Genomic DNA, 10602 nt, shown 5'->3' with positions numbered 1-10602 from the left:
ATGGGACAAAGCGAAACTGGACAGATGCTCTACACTTTTCAGTGTTGTGTGTTTTTATTATTGCTTCAAATAAATGTGCTTGCTAATAACGATGTAATAGAAGACATGGTTTCTCTGGGGTGTGGCTGCATCCTCCAGCTAACTTGTGGTAAAAGTTGATAGGGTTTGGATTCTGCTAGATAGCTTAGGGAAAAAGAAAACACCTAACACAAAATTTCAGTAAATTCTAGTTATTAAAAGCCCTTGGAGAGGGGGCTAAAACAAGCTCTGTACACACAAGGGGAAACCTGCAAGTGGTCCGTCCTTTAGAAGTTAGAGCTCTGTGCTGTGTGCCCCATCGGACAATCCTACACCCATCTCCTTACTGGACACCTTCCCTTGGAGGACCCATTGGCACCTCCAACTCTTGGCAGCTGAAGCTGACTCCCTGTTTTCCCTCCTAAACTGTTCTGTATCTCACGTCGTACACCACCTTCTAGAAGTTTCTCCAGGAAACATGGGAGCCAGGGGAGCCCTCCAGCTCCCACCCCCCATGCTGATTTTCTTTGTGCAAACCACCGTTTTCCATCCTTGCTTTTGGTCCCCTCCATTCAACCCGTGCAGAAGCTTCCTCGTGCTGTGGATCTCCACCGTGCCACCTTGGTGATCTTTCTATACTGCAAATGGGCATCTTTTGCCTCTATTTAAAACCTGTTTCTAGGGGTGCCTGGGTGGCTCAGTCAGCTAAGCGTCTGCCTTCGGCTCAGGTCATGATCCCAGGGTCCTGAGATTGAGCCCCACATCGGGCTCCCTGTTCAGCGGGGAGCCTGCTTCTCCCTCTCCCTCTGCCGCTCCCCCTGCTTGTGCTCTCTCTCTCTCTCTCTCTGTCTAATAAATAAACAAAATCTTAAAAATAATAAAATAAATAAATAAAACCTGTTTCTGTACTATCTGAATGAGAAGTCTCTCCCCTCCTGTCTGCCTGGTGACAAACTCACCCTTGGAAACCCTGCACGGGTGTCTTGTCTTCTGGGCCATCTTTGCTTCTCCTAGTGAACTCATCTGTTTGCCCCTCCCTCTACCTGTGTAGCTATCCCGCAGGTCCGAGACTGCAGTCTCACACTCGCTCTAGTTGGGGTTTCCAGTCTGTCTTCTGTACTAGACCTGGAGCTCTGGGATGGTGGGTGGCTTACTTGCTTTTGGATTGCGGTACCCAGCATGCTGCCCAGCACCTAATAGAAGAAGCTCGGCTAATGTCTGTGGACCTGAACAGGCAAATAAGTCATCATGGGCTGGTTGTCCAGCAGAAAGATGGGATATGATGTCTTCTCATTTAAGTAGGTATCCCTCTGTGCATTTGACAGGGCATTCCTCCTCCTGTTCCGTCTACTTCCCATCAGCCCCCCTCCCCATGTTAGTAAGCAGCTTTCCCCTCCCATCTGGAAGGGGCACTGTATTTGGAGCAGTAGACCTAGGAACTCATCTTGGCTCTGCCAGCTGTGTGACCTAGGACAAGTCAAATATTTTCTTCTCAGCCTCAGGCTTTTCTTTTGAAAAATGACAGGGGCAGTGGGTTAGACTACTATGAGTGGTTTTACAAGTGCTCAGGGGTAGGGGGGCCACACCTAGAATTGGGGCCTGGATCCTGTCTTTCACCAGAACAGCTCTGTCTTGGTGTGTTTTATTTGTTTACACATCTTGGTAATATCTAGTTTGAACAAAGGGCTCCCTCAGGCAAAACCTGTTTGAAAATCCATGGCTTAGAATAATTTTAAAATCCTTTTCCTTTGTTTATTATCTCAGGAACTATAAATCCTTATTCGTTAGTAAGAAAAAGGCTTTGCTGGGGCTGCCTGGAGGACTCAGTTGGTTAAGCAGCTGGCTCTTGATTTCGGCTCAGGTCATGATCTCAGGGTCCTGGGATCAAGCCCCACATCGGGCTCGGTGCTTAGTGGGGAGTCTCCTTGAGGATTCTCCTTCTCCCTCCCCCTACCCCCCCTCAAATAAATAAATAAATCTTAAAAAAAAAAAAAGAAGGGACGCCTGGGTGGCTCAGTTGGTTAAGCATCTGACTCTTGATTTCAGCTCAGGTCATGAACTCAGGATCATGAGATCAAGCCCTGTGGCAGGCTCCTCCTCCCTCAGTGAAGAGTCGGCTTGAGATTCTCTCTCTCCCTCTCCCTCCGCCCCTCCCCCTGCTCGCTCGCTCACTCTCAAATAAATAAATTTTAAAAATATTTTTAAAAAGAGAAAGAAAAAGGCTTTGCTGGCCTTCTGAGAGGGATTCTTGCCTGCTGGGAAGATTTCTCCTCCTATAGTTTTCTTAAAATTAAAATCTAATTATAGGTCCAGCTGGTTCTCTGAACTGACTTGACTTGTACAATCATGGCTTGTTTGTATTTTTATTGTCTTTCTAACCTTCGCTCTCGGTTCATGCTGAGATTTGTTAGCTGATTATAAAACACAGCTCTGCCGTGAGGTCATCTTGGAGATCAGAGGCGGGCTCACACTTGCCTTGTGTGACTGGAGTAGGAAGAGAAGCACTGGGCATTGGCAAAATTCATCGTAACATTCGCCGTCTAAAAAGCATTTGTTTAAAAAAAAAACAATTAGGATACAAACTAAAATTCAGTGCGTTTGGGTGTAAAAGAGAAAATGCATGTGTTGTGTAACTACCACATGCAAGGTGCTATGCTGGGGACAGACGTGCGGAGTAAAAATCAAGACTGCTATGATCAGAAATCTGCCAAGAAATGATCCAATTAACCCAGAATTGTGAGGCCCATAAATGTCTGTTTCCTACTGAAAATAAAGAGAACCTCATGAGCCGTGCTGACCTCGTTGGTATAACCTTCAAATATAAATTCAGTTCAGACTTGCTCTTTGTCATCTGAGTCTGAATTCTTTGGTGTTGGTTCATTGATGGGTAAAGCACATTACAAATTGTGTAATAACAGTCATTTGGTGACTGATTTATGGTTTATTTCTTTAAATGAAGCAAACTTGCCAAGGAAAGCATGGACTTTTGCCTCCGTGCCTTTGCCCATGCTGTTCCCTAACTCTGGAGCACTCTTCTCCCTTTCCTCACAACCCCTCACTATGGTTATCTGATTCTTTCCATCTCTGCTTAAAATGTGACATCTTTTGGGGAGCCCTTCTGCCTGGGTTCTGCATCCCTCTTGTGTCCTCCTAAAACGTCTTGTACTGACCCTTGCTGTAGAGAGCGCCTACATTTTACTCTCTCGGTTTAGTTCCTTTAGCACCACAGTCTGCAGTACTAACTTATCCATAGGACGCACTGGCTACTAATCATGAACACAGGGAGTTCACTTTTTTTTTTTTAACTTTAAAAAAAAGATTTTATTTATTTATTAGAGCGAGCGCGAGAGAGAGCTCATGAGAGAGAGCACAAGCAGGGGAAGAGGCAGAAGGAGAGGAGAGAAGCAGATTCCCCGCTGAGCAGGAAGCCCGAGGACCCTGGGATCATGACCTGAGCCGAAGGCAGATCCTTACCTGACTGAGCCACCCAGGCGCTGCAGTAAATTCACTTACACATGAATCCGCGTAGATGTGAGTTCACTTAACTCTCTCATGGCTCTGAGGTATAGGCACTGCTGTCATGACCACTGTATACATGAGGGAACTCAGAGACACAGGGTTAAGTGACCTTCCCAGGGTCACAACGTTAGCATGTGGGAGAGCTGGGGTTCTGAGCCAGGCCGTCTAGCTCCAGAGTCTATACTCTTAAGTAAGATGCCTTTCCAATACCGGGACAGTCTTGCTTACAGCTGTATTCCAGGGCCCAGCAGTTTCCTTGCACTAGAAGGCAATAAGGCATACTTGTTGGAAGAGTGGACGAAGCATGACACTCACCTCCAGGAACTCCCTGCATGGTGGTCTGGTCACAGAGAGGTATGAGGTCAGAGGCAGAGACTTACAGAAAGGCACAGACCTGGGGCTGAGGGCCTGCGGAGGAGGGAGAGGCTCATGCTATGTGGGAGGTGGGGGCTGACTGCCTGGCCTCAACATTCCCCCACAGGGAGCTGGAGGCTCAGTCACGCAGTGACAGTCCTCTCTGCTTGTGTCAGGACAACCTGGAACGTGTCTTGTTCTGAATCTTGAACTCGTCACCCAGGTGACTTCAATTTAAGAGAAATATGAAGAGTTCGATTTGTAGAAGTCTGTTAAAAACAAAAGCAAGACTTTCTCTCAGTGCCAGAGAGTGAAGAAATTAAACTTGCAGAACCATCTGAACAGTGGGATGTCCAAAGAGCAAAGAAAGAGGAACTTTTTATAAAAAAGGATTTTGAGTCTAAAGAGCTTCCGTGGAGGAAGCTATCATGAGCCGCCCTACTTCGCAATGTGTGAGGCCTGTGGAGGGAACGGAATGTCAGCAGAGGTTGGCTGAGGAGAACCGCTTGGGAAGACACATGCCCACTCCACGGCTCTCTCATCCTGAGTGCCGGGGCGAGGCATTTGTAGGAGGGGCTCAGATTAACAGATGGTGGGACAGCGCTCATGCACACACGTTCAGGCAGCCTTTAATTTATAGATTAGATACAACTTTGCTGTAGAAAAGTCTGTGCTTGGTCTTACCCCTGCCTCTTGCACATGTAGGGCTCCTTCCCAGCACAGGGGTGCTTGCTTCCTCAGCTCCCCCTGGGGCCCTCCAAATCCTCCCCCTTTTCCAAGCCTTCCCAAAACACTCCACTGCTCACTAAGTTCCTAATTTTTGGAAAGACTACATCATTTGTAATTTGTAGTAAAATGGTGAAGGCAGTGTTATAGGATACCCTCCCACATCGGGTTGTGGGGCTTAAGATTATTTCTGCCAGTTTCTTGAGCATGCCACTTAACCTCTCTGAGCCTTCATACTAGTAACAGTTCCACAGTATGGCGCTATGAGGATTAACTGAGGACATATATGGAAAGTGGTTGGCATACCGCCAGGCATACACCATGCCCTCATGAGCCAACTTGGTTCAGCAGGGCCCCAGAAGCTTCTCTTGGCCTCTGGATCCTTTCTGGTCCTGGAGGTGTCCCGGAAGTGACTTTGGGGTCAGAGGTGGTCTTGTCATCTATCCAGGCACAGACCCAGGGACGCTGGAAAGGGACTGAAGCTACTAATCCAATGTCTATGTCCTTTGTAATGAGGAGGATCCCTTCTGAGCTACAGAATGGAATGTGCTAGAGCAGCTTAATCCCTGGCTTATTTATTAACCAAGCCAAGGAGCGTTTGGCTGAGGACCCTTGTTGACATGTGGGGCGTTAGTCTTTATTCGACCTATTGCCTGCCCCCACCTCGATCCTTCGGTTTTATTTAAATATAAGAAACTGAGACCAACCCAAACAAAACAAAAAGGTTTATTGGCCCAGAGCTGGCAGAGGCGCCTGCGGACTCACCTCTCGTCCAAGGGCCATTCATTATCATGCACCCCGAAGGTGTTCCTCACTTCCTGGTACGCACCACTCCCCCACAAAGCAGGCTGCAGGGACTTTTCATGAGATTAAAAAGTAACTCTTCTGAAGGTTCTGCTACCAGTAAGCAAAAGTTCACTGGGGCCGAGGCACCACAGGCCCCGAGTCAGGAACTTGAAATTGGGTCGCCTGATCTCAGGGCTGTGCTGTCTGGGCAGATTTGAGCGATGGGGACTCCTGGGTTTGGGGGCCTGCCGTGGTGGTCAGCAGGAGGCCGGTCTCTGCAGGGGGGTTCCATGTCACAATTCTGAGCTCAGTTGTGTAATCACAAGTAGCTGCCACTAGGGGGCAGTGAGGGAGTGGGCAGTGTTCCAGAATTCTGGGCTGTGGGATCAGGATTTGGTTCTGACCATGATTCATGGGGGAAATTCTTTTAGAAACATAAGCCCCGTTGCTCCGTGCCAGACATTTCCAGGCTGCTAGCATTTGTGAAGCACTTCGTGTGCACTTGCAGGCCCCGTGCTGGATGTTTGACAGGCATTTCATTTAATGCTTGTAACAGCCCGTCCAGGTAGGCCTTCTGGGGGGGCATACTCCACCGAATGCAAAACAGATGCAGAGACGCTGGTAACTGGTCCAAAGGTAAATAAGTAGAGAGTGGCAGAATCGGGACTCGAACGCACAACTGATCAATGCCCAAGTGGTGCATTTGGTAGGATAGAGGGAAAACATCAGCATATGCTCTCCTCCCTCCCCCCCCCCCAGCTTGGTGAAATCAGTGGGAATAGATGTGCTCCCCTCTTCTTTATAAAGTGGTCATCAGCCTCCCAACCCCAGTGCCTTGGAAACGCAGCATGAGTTTGCCTCCAGAGGTGTCTCGGGGAGGGAGGCTCAGGCTGGTGACACAGCCCAGCACCGTGGGGCTGGTAATTGCCTGGTTTGGGTAGAAATAAGGTCGGAGCACAAATTGTACTGTGGGGAATGGGGTGCAAGAAAGCATGTGTCCCTCTTAAAGGAAAGGTACAAGTCTGGTCTAGATTTGCTTGTTTGTAAAAAGCACCAACTGCAAGGGCCTTGGTGGGATTTTTGCCTGGTGGCGCAGACTGTAAGTGTGCACTGTAGGGGGGCTGGTTTCAGGGAGGAGGATTTGAGTTGGGCTGTATCCTATCCGGGGCTGGGGTCAAGGCTGAGTGGAGCCCAACTGATGTGCTTTTCAGATCGCTCAGCTTCTCTCCCACCTCCCCTCCCAGGATTTTAGCCAGCACCTGACCCAGCTCTTTACTTCACAGGCCCGGGGGGACAGGTAGAGAGGTGGAGGGATTTGCCCAAAGTCACAGTGCTGTGGGGGGAAGTCAGAATCGGAACTCCAGTCCCTTGCTATGCCGTTCTCTGCCCTGCCAGGGCCCTGTAACTCCTCTTGGTTCCTGGTAAATTACCACAGGGAGAACTCTGTGCCGAAGGTCCGCGGTCCCACTGCCTCTGTTGGTACGGAACTCTCCTGTGGTGTGGAAGTTTCTCTTCCAGTGCGGGACGCATGAGCAAGTGCGGTTACTTGTTGGAGTCTTGCCACCATCTGTCCCTGGGGAACTCCGAGGAGCTTACAGGTGAGCTGTTGAGAGCACAGTGGCACCTGACTTGAAGATGTCTGAAGGGTCAGGCCAGGCCAGCAGGTGACTCATTCGGCAAATACTTATGGAGCCTGATGCCAGACTGGAGTGTGGGCACCAGTTACTGTGGTGATACTATCACCCTTGCCAGGACACGGCTACAGGTCTGGGGGGAGCCGTGGGCACGTCATCAGGCAACCATTCTGCAGACTAGCCATGTTTCTGGGGGTGACCCAGGGTGCTCCAGGAGCATAGCTGATGGGATCGAACTCAGTGGGGGGGGGGGTCGGGAGGACCCCCTGCAAGGGGGTAATAGTGCAGCAGGGGATGGAAGAAGGAGTGAAGGGGCAGGTTAGCGAGGTGACAGTCTGGGGACAGCCCCTGGTTTACTGCTGGAAGAGGGGAGAGACAGGCTGGAGAGAAAGTCAGGGCCCATGCCTCGTGAATTGATGAAGACATCAGACATTCTCATAAGAGCAGCAGGATTCTATCTCTTGTTTGCAGCCTAAGCGTGTGTGAGAGAGAAACCCTTTGGACCCTATGGGGACTTCCCACAAAAGAAGGTGTTTTTTTTTTTGTTTTTTTTAAACTCTGGAGGCAGAACAAGTCCGGGCCTCTACGCCATGGATAATAACTAAACTTGGCACTCCATGCTGGCCACCAAATCAGCTTTTGCCCTTGGACGTGGTTCAGTTCCAGACACTGGGGCTATGGAAACTCCCGTGCATCCCACTGCTCTGTGCTTTATTCCCTGCCACACATTGCAACATACACTTGATGATGTGATCGTGGGCTCGTGCCGTCTGTCACCAGCACACTTTCAATCCTTGAAAGCCAAATGCTATAGCCAGTGTATTTTTTGTTTGTTTGTTTTTCTAAATGGGACAGTCTTCTTTTTATTTTTTTTTAAAGATTTTATTTATTTATTTGACAGGGAGACACCGCTAGAGAGGGAACACAAGCAGGGGGAGTGGGAGAGGGAGAAGCAGGCTCTCGGCTGAGCAGGGAGCCCGATGCGGGGCTCGATCCCAGGACTCTGGGATCATGACCTGAGCCGAAGGCAGACGCTTAACGACTGAGTCACCCAGGCGCCCCTGGGACAGTCTTCTTGTATGTTACTATTATGAAAGTAATATATGTTCCTTACGGAAAAATTCAACATCCCAGAAGTGTATGTAATAGAAAGTGGAATTTCCTGCCTCCTCTTATATTCCCATTTCCCTAAGAAAGCCATTATCCTTCCAGACTTTAAAAGGAATGCGTATATATGTACGCCCAGACATTTTCTATTGCAGGATCTCATGCAAAAACAGGCTCTCTGGCCCCTTAAACTGTCTTCCAGTTCTTTCTGGAAGTCCCCAAAAGGGTGCCTCACCTGGGCCCATAAACCTGTCAGTTGTCCCTCCGTATAGCAACTTCTCTGTCCCCTTTCCCGTGTTTCTTGTGTGTCCACTGCACACAGAAGCTTGAAGAAATTCACAGAAGCCAAACACCGAAGTCCATGTCATGGGTTGCCTATCTCCAAAGTTTCCAATCCTTGGTTGGCAGAGTTGGGACACTGAGTTTTAAGAAGATATGGGGACAAGGCCATCTGCTCACCATGTGCCAACCACCCTTTGTCATTGGGGACCCCAAGGCTGCTTTGCTTCGATCCCTAGTCTCGACATTTCTCTTGAATGGTCCCATCAATTTCTGCTGTTAATGACTCCAGTAAGGGCCTCAAATTCGGTCTGGGCATCAAGTCAAAGGGGAGATGCTCTTCTTTTTTATTGTTCCTTACCCTTTTTTCTGCCCCTGCCCACCCTCACAAAGAAAAGTCTCTTCTTTCTTGTCCTTTGTTTTCAAAAGGTTTATATTAATTTACAGCAGCTCTTTATGTATTATCAGTATTGTATATTATTAGCTTTTACGTATTATCACTATTAATCTACATTGAAAATATTTGTATCAGTTTATCTTTAACATTGCTAGTCTTATCCTTTGTCCTTAAGAAGGTTCAAAATTTAGTCTAATCTGCCTAATTTTTCCTTTATTACCTGTGTGTTAAGGATTCTTCCACTACAAGATTATAATAATATTCTTTTCTAGTAATGTAGGAGTTGTATATTTAAGTTAAACACTTTCATCTATCTGGAAATTGTTCTTGTGAATGTTGTGTGGTAAATGGCATTTCTTTAAAATTCCCCAGGGGCGCCTGGGTGGCTCAGTCAGTTAAGCATCCAACTCCTAGTTTCGGCGCAGTCATGATCTCATGGTTGTGAGATCGAGTTCCACATTGGGCTCCATGCTCAGAATGGAGTCTGCTTCAGATTCTCTCTCCCTCCCCCTCTCTGCTTCTCCCCTCCCCTCGTGCTCTTTCTCTAAAACAAACAAACAAAGAAACAAATAAAATCTTTAAAATTCCCTAAAGAGTTGGGTGTAGAGGCTAAGAGATGAAAGAGCTAGACCAAGAGACTGAGCTGGCTCTTGGATGCCCTGTGTGGGGGCAGCTTGTTTGCTGAAAACAGAGAGGACTGTGCTCTTGGTCAGCTTGTGGTTCCACGTGCTTCCCGCTGAGAATGACTCTCAAACTTTGTACATCTAGAGCCAGGATTTTCTGTGTGATGTTAGTCCAGGCATCAGAAGTTTGGATGTGTTCATGTTGTTGCATGTGGGGGGAGGCTGAAGAATCACTGTAGACCATGAGGACTGCACTTCAGAGGGGGCCAGGACTCTTCTGCCCATATGTCCAGCCCTACCCTGGTGGGGTGGGCAAGTAACTAGGAGTTCTGAGCTGCTCTAAGATCCTACGATCCTTGATGACTCTTGGCTAACTTCTACAATGATGGTACCTGTCTGTACCTGGCACTTGTTGGGGCCTCAAAAAGATTTACTTGTCAGATTGTCAGAGAGCCATTGGGAAGGAAGTACAGATGCCCAAGAAGATGACGGCCCAAAGAGGAGAACTTTAATGGCAGCTCTGGGTAGGGAAGATGACAGCCTTCCATTCATTTATTCAGCAAATATTTGTTGGGTGCCTACAATGTGCCAGGCACTTCTCTAGGAGTGTAAGTGTGTCATTTTCCACCAACAACCAATTCTCCAAGACCAAATGGGTGTCCAACAGTTCAACTCAATCTCAACACTAACTGTTGGAAGTTAGTGCAGGCCCCACAGGCTAAGAGCTCAGGCCCACAAGACTGCCCCACTTTAGATACCAACTACCAATGGGGTGTCCAGGCTACTGGCATTTCTGCCCAGGTGACTACAAAACTGAGGGTTCCCATGATCCTCCCACCCCCTCAGGTTTGATAATTTGCTAGAACAACACACAGAACTCAGGAACTTATATTTACGATCAGTTTACTGTAAAGAATAGAACTGAACCAGATGAAGAGGTACATAGGATGAGGTCCAGAAAGGTCTCCAGTGTAGGAGTTTTTGTCCTGGTGGAATAGGGGCACACCATGCTCCCAGCATATGATTATGTTTAACAATTAGAAGCCCCCAAACTCTGTTGTTTAGAGTTTTTATATGGAGTTTCATTATATAGTCATGGTTGATGGAATCATGGGAATTAGTGATTGAACTCGATTTTCAGCCCTTCTCCCCTCCCCAG

This window comes from Halichoerus grypus, chromosome 5 (genome assembly GCF_964656455.1).
Source record: "Halichoerus grypus chromosome 5, mHalGry1.hap1.1, whole genome shotgun sequence".
NCBI classification, from domain to species: Eukaryota; Metazoa; Chordata; class Mammalia; order Carnivora; family Phocidae; genus Halichoerus; species Halichoerus grypus.
Note: the sequence above shows the minus strand (reverse complement) of the source record.